Below are 12751 nucleotides of genomic sequence, written 5' to 3'. Positions count from 1 at the left end.
GGCACCCCTAGAGTTTTATGGCTTTTGACAAATACACAATGTCATGTATTCAACATTATAATATCATACCAAATAGTTCCACTGCCCTAAGACTCTTGTGATCCACCTATTCATCTCTCCCTCCATCTCCATTCCCTGGGAATTACTGAACTTTTTATTGTCTCCATAGTTTTGCCTTTTCCAGAATGTCATATAATTGGAATCATGCAGTATGTAGCCCTTCCAGACTGGCTTCTTTAACTTGCAATATGTAATTAAGTTTCATTTTTCCTTTTGTTGGCATTTGGTGGTACAAGCAGGTCAGAAGTAGACCAGACTACAACCTCAAGGCCTTCTTCCTCTTGTGATTTCTACCATGCATTATTTTTGGAAGACATTGAATAGTTTTTCATGAGGAACCCTGACAGGATGGGAAAATAAGAAGACAATTGTGCTAGCTACTGGTGTATCTGGCTAACTGCTGATCAACAGCTGTGGTAGATTGTTAAAGTAATTGTCCTTAATGAATCATGCCTCCTAGGATCTATGTGCTTTTATGGTTCCCTCCCATATTGATGCTTGGCCAAGTAATTTGCTTTGGCTATTGGAATAGTAGCAAATGTGACCTAAAGAGAAGCTCAAAAACAATTTGTGATTTGTAGTGCTTTCTCATGCTCCTTTGATTTCTCCTGCCACCATATGAAAAAGACCAGGCTGGCCATCTTGAGGAGGAGAACCCACACTGAGAAGCCCAGCTGACAGACAGAACCAACTGCCATACATACGGGTGAGGCCATCTAGACCTTCTGGTAGTTATAGCCCTATGAGTGACCTGAGAGAGTCAAGTAGTAGAAGCACCAAGCTTAGCCCAGCCCAAACTCCTTATTCCCAACATTCGTGAGCATAATAAAATGTTTGTTTTTTGCTACTAAGTTTTGAGGTGTTTTGTTACCAGCAATAAGTAATTGCTTCAATAAATTTGATTATGGATCATTGGCTAAAACTGGCCTTGCTCTAATATGCAGCTAGGACCTGAACAGGTACAGATAAGAGTAATTAAACACTTTGAAGGAACCAAAACTTTACGTTCTTTTGAAACTAAGAAATGGGGGCGCCTGGGTGGCTCAGTGGGTTAAGCCACTGCCTTCGGCTCAGGTCATGATCTCAGGGTCCTGGGATCGAGTCCCGCTTCCGGCTCTTTGCTCAGCAGGGAGCCTGCTTTCCTCTCTCCCTCTCCGCCTGCCTCTTTGTCTACTTGTGATCTCTCTCTCTGTCAAATAAATAAAATCTTTAAAAAAAAAAAAGAAACTAAGAAATGTTGTTTTTAAAGATGCCCCCCCTTTTTTCATATAACTGAGAGCCACTGATTAATAGGATGGAAATTTAATCTTATCCAACAGACAATAAAAATTATAAATATGTAAGAATCAATTTTGGAACTACGTGCAGAAAGTTACAAAATTTAGTGAAGAACATAAAACAAATATGAAGATATATGCTAGGTTTCTGGACAGAAAGAACTAATATAAAAACCTCAGTTCTCACAAAATTAATAAATAAGTTAAATGAAAGTATGTTATTAGAATCCCAGTGGATTATGGGCTGGATATACTTTACTGCTCTAGATGCACCCTCTACCCTTCTCCATCCTGATCTGTGCCCCCAGGGGGCTACCCCATATGGAATATATCAACACCCTCTCTTACTCTCTGGTGCCTGGCTGGATTTGGCTAATAGGAAGCATTGGTAGGAGTTCTGGAGATAGGAGGAGAGGAAGGTCAGGACATTGATCTCCACAGCTTTTTCCTAGCCAGGTGATATGGGTCAACTATGGCTTCTGCAGAAGCCTGAAGAATGCTATAACTCCTGTTGGGAACCTTCTCCAATGTAGATATTCTCTTAGGACTCTAGTTAAACTTCTGCCTTCCCTTCAACCTTCAGACCCAGGGGTGGTAATGGCTGCTTGCTATAGCTAGCCTGAAGGTGTCTCACCATCTCCTTTTGGTACCCCTCATCTAATTCACACATATCCCTTTATTAAACTCTTTCTAAGAGTAATCTCCGTTTTTGAACTCTGAAAACATCTTTCTTTTAATTTGTATTTTAGTTCATTAGCCATGTGACTTAAATCTTTTTAAGTCCCCCTCCCCACTTTAAAGAAACTTACTTGTTGAAAACCTTTCTCCTATGCAACTGGTGATAACCCCAACCTTCCTTAGTATCAACTTATTTGCCCAGATGTGGCAGTATCACATGTACACTTGCCTGTATGGTATTGACTGTGTATCTATGAAAAGATTGTTTTTTGTCAACCTTTTTTTAAAACCCACATCATTTAGATACTATCACTTAAAGTTCTGATTATAATTATTTGTAGATACTGTCTTTCTGCTTTTAAGTAAGTGCAGCACTATAACATAGTGATTCAAAGAACATGCTCTGGTGTCAGACTTAATTTTTTTAAAAATTTATTTGAGGGGCACCTAAGTGGTGCCATTGATTAAGTCTCCAACTTTTTGTTTCAGCTGAGATGATGATCTCAGGGTTGTGGGATTGAGCCCTGCATCAGGCTCTGCACTTAGCATGGAATCTGCTTGAGATGCTCTCTCCCTCTCCCTCTGCCGCTACTCACCCCACCCCATGCTCTTTCTCTAAAATAAATAAGTATTTTAAAAATATTATTTGCATATAGTTGACACACAGTGTTACATAAGTTTCAGGTGTACAACTTAATGATTCTGCAACTCTATAGGTTATGCTATACTCACCACAAGTACAGCTCCCATCTATCACCATACAATGTTATTATGATATCAGTGACTATATTTCTTATGCTTTGCCTTTTATCCCTGTGACTTATTGATTCTACAACTGGAAGCCTGTATCTCCCATTCCTCTTCACCCATTTTGCCCATTCCTCCCATTCTGGCAACCATCAGCTTGTTTTCTGGAGACTTAATGGGTTTTTTATCACAGCTCTCCTACTTACTAGCTGTGTGACCTTGGATTAGTTACTTAACTTTATTGTGCTTCAGTTTCCTTGTCTGTAAAATCAGCATTATAATCTGTTTCCTAAGTCTGAGATGATTAAAATGATGTGATTCACATACAGCACTTATTAGAGTGCCTACCACATATTCTCAAACAATATTAGCTTTTGTTATTATATAATGTGGACAGTATCTCAGACCCTAAAGACGGCTTCTTGTCAGGCCAGGCCTTGCACGGAGCACTGGGTGTGGTGCATAAACAATGAATTTTGGAACACACACAAAAAATTAAATTAAATTAAAAATACAGAAACAAAAAGGATTAAAGACCTAAATGTGGGGCCTGAATTCTAAAATCCTAGAACACAGAGAATAATTTTCTGACATAACTATAGCAACATTTTTCTAGATATGTCCCTCAATATAAGGGAAACAAAAGCAAAAATAAACTATCAAGCCTATGTCAAAATAAAAGATTTTGCACAGTGAAGGAAACAGTCAATAAAACAAAAGGCCAACCTATTGAATGGGAGAAGGTATTTGTAAATGGTATATCTGATAGGGGGTTAATATCCACAATATATAAAGAACTTCTACAACTCAGCACCAAAATAACAATCTGATTAGAAAATGGGCAGAGGAATTGAATGGATAATTTTTCAAAGAAAAACAGATAGTCAATGGACACATGAAAAGATGTTTTACATTACTCATCATCAAGGAAGTGCAATTCAAAACCACAATGAGATATTACCTCACAGCTGTGGCTAAAATAAAAGAGACAAGTAATAAGTGTTGGTGAGGTTATGGAGGAAAAGGTACCCTTGTACACTGCTGGTAGGAAGGTAAATTGGTATAGTCACTATGGAAAGCAGTATGGAAGTTCCTCAAATTTAGAAGTAGAAATACCATTTGTTCCAATAATTCCACTACTGGGTATTTACCCAATGAAAATGAAAACACTAATTTGAAAAGATATATGCACCCTTATGTTTATTGCAGCATTATTTACAATAGCCAAGATATGGGAGCAGCTCAAGCATCTATAGATAAATGAATGGATGAAGAAGATGTGGCACACACACACACACACACACACACACACACAGAAAGAGAGAGAGAGAGCCTGGAATATGACTCAGGCACAAAAAGGATGAGATTGGGCCATTTGAAGCAATATGGGTGGACCTAGAGGGTATTATGCTTAGGTGAAATAAGTCAGACTGAGAAAGACAAAAACCACATAATTTCTCTCATATGTGGAATCTGAAAAAAAAACAACCCAAATGAATAAACAAAATCAGAATCAGACCTGGAAATACAGAGAACAAACTAATGGTTGCCAGAGAGGAAGGGGGTGATAGATGCGCAAAGTAGATGAAGAAGAGTGGGAGATACAGGCTTTCAGTTGTGGAATGAATAAGTCACAGGGATAAAAGGCAGAGCATAAGAAATATAGTCAATGAGGGGCGCCTGGGTGGCTCAGTGGGTTAAAGCCTCTGCCTTCGTCTCAGGTCATGGTCTCGGGGTCCTGGGATTGAGCCCTGCATTGGGCTCTCTGCTCAGCGGGGAGCCTGTTTCCCTCTCTCTCTTTCTCTGCCTGCCTCTTCGCCTACTTGTAATCTCTCTCTCTCTGTCAAATAAATAAATAAAATCTTTAAAAAAAGAAATATAGTCAGTGATATTGTAATAGCACTGTATGGTGACAGAGGGTGAGATAGCATAACCTACAGTTATGGAATCATGAAGTTGTACACCTGAAAGTAATGTGACATTGTGTGTCAACAAGACTCAAATAAAAAAAATGAAAAATGAAAAAAAAATAGTAAGTCTTTATTAGAACCTTACCATGTGCAAAAGTTCTCTGTTAGGGGTATAAAAATGAAGCTTTTATAAGGAAGTATGGCCACCTGACATTCTGCTCCTATGCCAACGCCCTTATTTTATTAGTTGGTGAACATGTCTTTATCACATATTGTTTACTGTGGACCTGCTGTGGAGAATATGAAAAATCATTGTATGCTATCCTTTCTCTCAAGGAGCTTCTAGGAAAGATTAAATAACTGATAAAGATGGTAGTACAGGATATATTAGAAGACAATCTATGCTAAGTGCCAAGTGACAGTAAGTGTAGAATTTCAGGGAAGGGTGAAATCTGTGAGGCCAAAGGAGGCAAGACGGATTTCCTAGAAAACCTAATACTTGAGCTGAGCCTTGAAGGATTTATTAGATAGAAAGAAGGAAGGAAGACATTCTAGGCAGGGCATACAATCTAAATAAAGCCAGAGGCTGATGGGGCCATGTGAATTCTGGTGACTGAAAAAACCATTAAGGGACGTACCGAGGGACCCTCAACTTGCAGTGTTTGAGTTTTCCCCACATTTAAGCCCCCCCTGCTCTTCTCTTCTTCTCTTATACTTCTAGCACAACTGGTTCCCCTCAGAGCCTCTGCCTAATAAGATTACATTGTGGGTATTTATTTGGCTCTGTAGGTAGAGGGATCATTCAGCTCAAGTCCAGGCTCCCTGAGGCTGTTACAAAGTCCTTATCTAGCCAGTAATGTTCTGTTCATATTCAAACATGTGTTTTTTGTCTGTTGTATGAAATGGGAAGAAGAAAAGGATGTAAGAAGTTTGTGGCAGAAATCAAGTTCTTAAGTCTGATAAACTGCTAGGATCTTTAAGAGAAATTTCTCTTTAAGAGAAAATTTTGAGCAGCCTAAAACAGATTAACTTTTATGCAGCCATGTGCTCCAAAGAGCAGGGAAATTAGATAGGAGAGGAAACATGTGGAGAGATCTCCTGACAAGGATGCAAAACCATAGGGCTTCACCCATAGACATTCTGGAGCATACAGCCTATGCAAATATATGGCATTTTAATGTGGGGGAAATTTTTCTTTATCCAACTGAAACAGGGTCACAGCAGAGAAGACTCATATGGAGCTGAAAGGTTTTTTTTTTCCCCTCTGTGCGAAAAAGATGCAGGACAAGTATTTTGAAGGTTCTGAAATATAAATGGGAGCATACTAAGTAGGTCACTCATCACTTTCTCTCTTACAATTTCTAAGAATATGGAGCAATAGAAATTGAATAGTCACAAAACATATGGTACAAAAATTTAACATTTTTTCCTTTGTATTACAGAGTTTGACTTTGCTCTGAACCCAGCTCAGACTCATACAGTGAGAAAGAAGCAGAGGGTTCCTCATAAGTCCAAGTTTTTATTTAAATTCCAGTTAGCTAACTCACACTATAATATTAGTTCCAGGTGTAGAATTTAGTAATTCATCACTTGCATATGACACCCTGTGCCCATTACAAGTGCCCTCCTTAATACCCATCACCAATTTAGCCCATCCTCCTGCCCACCACTCCTCCAGTACTGTTTGTACTCTATAGTTAAGTCTGTTTCTTGTTTGCCTCTCTTTTTCTTCCCTATGTTCATTTGTTTTGTTTCTTAAATTCCACATATGAGTGAAATATGGTATATCTTTCTCTGACTGACTTATTTCACTTAGCATAATACTCTCTAGCTCCATCCATATTGTTGCAAATGGCAAGATTTCATTCTTTGTGATGGCTGAGTAATATTTCATTGTCTCTTTATATACCACATCTTCTTTATACATTCATCAGTCAAAGGACACTTGGGCTATTCCCATAATTTGGCAAATGTAGATAATGCTGCTATAAACATCAGGGTGCATGTGTCCCTTTGAATTAGTATTTTTGTGTTCTTTGGGAAAATGCCTAGTACTGCAGTTGCTGGATCATAAGTTGGTTCTACTTTTAAATTTCGAGGACCTCCATACTGCTTTTCACAGTAGCTGCACCAGTTTGCATTCCCACCAACAGAGCAAGAGGGTTCCTCTTTCTCCACATCCTTGCCAACACCTGTTGTTATCTGTGTTGTTAATTTTAGCCATTCTGACAGGTGTGAATCTCATTGTAGATTTGATTTATATTTCCCTGATCTGATGTTTAGCGATGTTAAGTATTTTTTTATGTGTCTGTTAGCCATTTGTAAGTCTTCTTTGGAAAAATGTCTATTCATGTCTTCTGCCCATTTTTAAACTGGATTATTTGTTTTTTGGGTGTTGAGTGGTATCAATTCTTTATATATTTTGGATACTAACCCTCTATCAGATATGTCACTGGCAAGTATCTTCTCTCATTCCATAGGTTGTTGTTTAGTTTTTTTGATTATTTCCTTTGCTGTGCAGCAGCTTTTTATTTTGATGAAGTCCCAATAGTTCATTTTTGCTTTTCCTTCCCTTGCCTCAGGAGACATATCTAGTAAGAAGTTGCTATGGCTGATGTCACAGTGGTTACTGCCTGTGCTCCTCTCTAGGATTTTGATGGTTTCCTGTCTCACATTTAGGTCTTTCATCCATTTTGAATTTATTTTTGTATATGGTATAAGAAAGTGGTCCTGTTTCATTCTTTTGCATGTTTCTGTCCATTTTTCCCAACACCATTCATACAGTGATTTTTTTCTTCAATTATTATAATTATTATTATATCAGGCCACATCTTTTGGGCCTTGTGCATACACTCACTGTTGAGGACCACAGATATTGCCAGGTCCTTCTCTAGATCCCTATATTTTGGTACCTCCTCTTCTGTCTCATTAATGTTTCTTTTAGTATTTCTATGTTCTCTTTCTCCTAATGGGGCCTTAGGAACCCTCTGCTTCTTTCTCTACATCCTGCAGAAGTGTGTAGGCTCATGCAAGTATGTCCTCAAGCCCACTTTCTTTGCTTTTTCTTTTAATCCTAACTACTCCATAGCTTTCACACCATACTGTGCAAAGAACAAGGGCTTTAGGGGCTTCCCTGTGAATCTTTTAGTATCCTGAGGCTATGGCTGGGGAAACAGGGCAGAAGGCTTAGATTTTTTTTTTATTCCCCAATCCTACCTGGTGTTCTCCCCCTGCAATTCCACATGGAAGTTTCAATTTCATGAGTCAAACCAAGAGAATCAAGTCTCAATTCTTTTTCTTCCCTCTTACCCCATCCTTTCTTCTCCAGCTCTAGAAGGCTTCTCTTTTTCCTGTGGGGTGGAACATTTCTATATATTATAACTTGCATTCTCATTCTATGATTTAATTTATGAAGAGTTCTCCAATTTTGGTTATTGAAATTTAACAGCTCAGCCCTTATGATTTTGAGAATAGCTTTTCTTTTCCTTAGAAGGCTGAGTTTCAAAATTGATGACTTTTTTATGAACTTTCAAAAATCTACCTAGAAACTTAGAGCTGAGCAATGACTTTTCTTATAGGCCACTGGTCCTTCTCCTTTATAAGAAGTCATAATCTCTGGGATCTAGTTTTAACCACAGAAGGTCTAGGTCAATGGTACTCAACTAGGGTGGATTTTGTTTTCTAGAGAACGTTTGACAAAATCTGGAGACATTTTTGGTTGTCACAACTGGAGGTTGGTGCTACTGGTGTCTAGTGGGTAGAGGCCAGGGATGCTCCTAAACATCCTACAATGCACTGGACAACCTCCTACAATGCCAAGAATACTTGGCAGAGAAACCCTGGTCTAGGCCATACCATTAAAGACCAAGAAGGGAAAAGCTATTGAGTGATATTTTAAAATGTCACCCTGCTGCTTTTAGTATGCAGTAATGTGTTATAGGTGTTGATATATAATCACGTTGATACTAGTAGTTTTTTTTTAAATTTAGTCTTCACTGTAGCCTTTAAACTTATAAAACTGTTAGTAATGAGTTATTAGCTAGTATTTAAACTTTTCAATTTAACAAATAGCAAACCACAAGTATTATTATCTGTGTTCTAAGTTATATCTACCAACCCCAGCCTGCATAAAAGTTTGCTTATAAAGCCATACATAGGTAACACTGTATACTTACTGGGATTCTTCTGAATAATAGGCATAGTGCCCGAAAGAACTAATCAGCCTTGACAGTGTTGGGCATGGTAAACCCAAATGTACAATGTGATAACAAATGTTATGGCTAAGATGACCATATAGTTTACTTCCCAAACTAGGACATATTTGAAAATGAGAGTTCTATTAATCATATTAGGACAACAGGTATAAACTGAAAGTGTCCAGGAGCAAAGCCTAGTTATAGCCCTCTTGAAAGTGACTACCAATGAATAGCCAGTCAATTCCTCATGAAGTATAAATGCTAGAAGCTTACAATATATCTCTTTCTAGAAGGAACTGTATTTTCCCTTGGGTCTTTAGGCGACCTAAGAGCCTTAGAATCTAAAATAACACAGTTGTGACAATACTGGGGTTGACTAGCAGGGGAAAAATTGGGAGCAGGAAATAACCTTTGTGGGGCTTCTCAAATTCTACTAGGCAGGTGGTCACATTTTCTGCCAATCTTTTGGTGGATGTCAGTAGTTCTGGGCTCCTATGAAACACTTTGATGACAACTCTCGTTTTTACACGTGAATCATTCAAAATGGTTATATGACTGAAACAAGTAAGTCACCTTGACTAATTAGTGCTAGTTGTTTAGCTTTTAAGTAAGGTAGGTAGTTGACATTTGGTTTCCAGAGCTAACTTAATGCCAGCAGATGGTGCTAAAATATACAGTTTCTCCCTCTTAAAATAAATATCTAAATTTCCCTTAAAATCATAAACTAAATAAATGTGGGCATATTAACTAATTGCTCTGGAAAGTTGAGGTGTGGGTTTTGCTTGTCACCATTTAATTTCCTTGAACAGAGCTCCACCTGAAACCTAGGGGCCCCCTTACATTCATATATCCAGGCTCCTTTCAAGCTAAATCAGTTTTCCTTGAGTTGGAATTTCATCCACAGAGAGGCAATTAAAACACAGAATATTTTTATCTCATGACCTAACTGGGAGGCAAAACTTAACCAGAGATCTATCTGCATAGCTCAGCGAAAGATGATTGTTTGCTACATCTTCAGATTTTTAGTGTTATTTCTTCTCAGCAGAGTACCAGTCTCCCAAGAAAAAAAATTCTTTATTTACGAATCTTTCTTCATAGACATAAAGAACATTAGAGTTTATAGGGCACTTAACAAGCGAGAAAGCCAGTAGCTTTCCAACTATTTTTAGCATCACAACAATTTTTTTTCAATTGGAAGTGGAAGCCTATTTATAAAACAGATAGAAGGTGAACTGCTCTGTTGAAATGTGTTAAGGGCTGTGGATTTGTCCTCTCTTGGCCTCTCTTTAACTTTCTCATCTATGAGGTAGCCATTGAGCCATGTGTTCAAGCCATGCCTTAGAGTTTGAAACCTAGGGCTCCACAGAACAGTTTGAAAATTATGATTCCATTCCAGTGCCATCATTTACATACTGGAAAACTGAATCCAGTGAGGGAAAGTGCTCGAGGGTATAAAAGATGGATGGGGAGGAGTCAAGATGGCGGAGAAGTAGCAGGCTGAGACTACTTCGGGTAGCGGGAGATCAGCTAAATAGCTTATCTAAAGATTGTAAACACCTACAAATCCAACGGGAAATTGAAGAGAAGAAGAACAGCAATTCCAGAAACAGAAAATCAACCACTTTCTGCAAGGTAGGACTGGCGGAGAAGTGAATCCAAAGCGACGGGAAGATAGACCGCGGGGGGAGGGGCCGGCTCCCGGCGAGCGGCGGAGCAACGGAGCAAAATCAGGACTTTTAAAAGTCTGTTCCGCTGAGGGACATCGCTCCAGAGGCTTAACTGGAAGCCCAGGCCGGGTCAGCGCGGCCTCAGGTCCCGCAGGGTCGCAGAAGGATCGGGGGTGTCTGAGTGTCGCAGAGCTTACCGGTATTAGAACGGGGAAGCCGGCTGCAGAGACAGAGCCGAGGAGTGACTCTCAGCTCGGGGTTGCCTTGAACCGGTCTCAGGCTCGGTCAGCTCGGAGCGTGGCCGGAGGCCAGGGTGGCGGGAGTCTTTGGGCGCTGTTCTCTGAGGGCGCACTGAGGAGTGGGGCCCCGGGCTCTCGGCTCCTCCGGGCCGGAGACCGGGAGGCCGCCATCTTCATTCCCGTCCTCCGGACTCTACGGAAAGCGCTCAGGGAACAAAAGCTCCAGAAAGCGAACCCCAGCGGATTACTCAGCACGGCCCCGGGTAAGGGCGGTGCAACTCCGCCTGGGGCAAAGACGCTTGAGAATCACTACAACGGGCCCCTCCCCCAGAAGATCAACGGGAAACCCAGCCAGGACCAAGTTCACCTACCAAGGAGAGCGGCGGAATTCCAGAGGAGAAGAAAGCAAAGCACAGAACTCATGGCTTTCTCCCCATGATTTTTTAGCCTTGCAGTTAATTTAAATTTTTTTTCTTTTTCAATTTTTTTTTCTTTTTCTCTTCTTCTGCTGAATTTTTTTTAACTTTTACCGTTTTCTTTTTTTAACGTTTTTTAAATAGTTTATCTAATATATATATATTTTTCCTCTTTTTATATTTTTTCTTTATCGGCTTTCTTTTTTTTAATAGTTTCTTTTTTTTTTTTTCTTTCTTTCTGAACCCCTTTTTTCCCCTTTCTCCCCCCTCACAATTCGGGATCTCTTCTGATTTCGCTAAAGCATATTTTCCTGGGGTTGTTGCCACCCTTTTAGTATTTTACTTGCTCCTTCATAAACTCTTATCTGGACAAAATGACAAGGCGGAAAAATTCACAACAAAAAAAAGAACAAGAGGCAGTACCAAAGGCTAGGGACCTAATCAATACAGACATTGGTAATATGTCAGATATAGAGTTCAGAATGATGATTCTCAAGGTTCTAGCCGGGCTTGAAAAAGGCATGGAAGATATTAAAGCAACCCTCTCAGGAGATATAAAAGCCCTTTTTGGAGAAATAAAAGAACTAAAATCTAACCAAGTTGAAATCAAAAAAGCTATTAATGAGGTGCAATCAAAAATGGAGGCTCTCACTGCTAGGATAAATGAGGCAGAAGAAAGAATTAGCGATATAGAAGACCAAATGACAGAGAATAAAGAAGCTGAGCAAAAGAGGGACAAACAGCTACTGGACCACGAGGGGAGAATTCGAGAGATAAGTGACACCATAAGACGAAACAACATTAGAATAATTGGGATTCCAGAAGAAGAGGAAACAGAGAGGGGAGCAGAAGGTATATTGGAGAGAATTATTAGAGAGAATTTCCCCAATATGGCAAAGGGAACAAGCATCCAAATTCAGGAGGTTCAGAGAACCCCCCTCAAAATCAATACGAATAGGTCCACACCCCGTCACCTAATAGTAAAATTGACAAGTCTTAGTGACAAAGAAAAGATCCTGAAAGCAGCCCGGGAAAAGAAGTCTGTAACGTACAATGGTAAAAATATTAGATTGGCAGCAGACTTATCTACAGAGACCTGGCAGGCCAGAAAGAGCTGGCATGATATATTCAGAGTACTAAATGAGAAAAACATGCAGCCAAGAATACTATATCCAGCTAGGCTATCATTGAAAATAGACGGAGAGATTAAAAGCTTCCAGGACAAACAAAAACTGAAAGAATTTGCAAATACCAAACCAGCTCTACAGGAAATATTGAAAGGGGTCCTCTAAGCAAAGAGAGACCCTCAAAGTAGTAGATCAGAAAGAAACAGAGACAATATACAATAACAGTCACCTTACAGGCAATACAATGGCACTAAATTCATATCTCTCAATACTTACCCTGAATGTTAATGGGCTAAATGCCCCAATCAAAAGACACAGGGTATCAGAATGGATAAAAAAACAAAAACCATCTATATGTTGCCTACAAGAAACTCATCTTAAACCCGAAGACACCTCCAGGTTTAAAGTGAGGGGGTGGAAAAGAATTTACCATG

Source organism: Lutra lutra, chromosome X, assembly GCF_902655055.1.
Source record: "Lutra lutra chromosome X, mLutLut1.2, whole genome shotgun sequence".
Taxonomy (NCBI): Eukaryota; Metazoa; Chordata; class Mammalia; order Carnivora; family Mustelidae; genus Lutra; species Lutra lutra.
Note: the sequence above shows the minus strand (reverse complement) of the source record.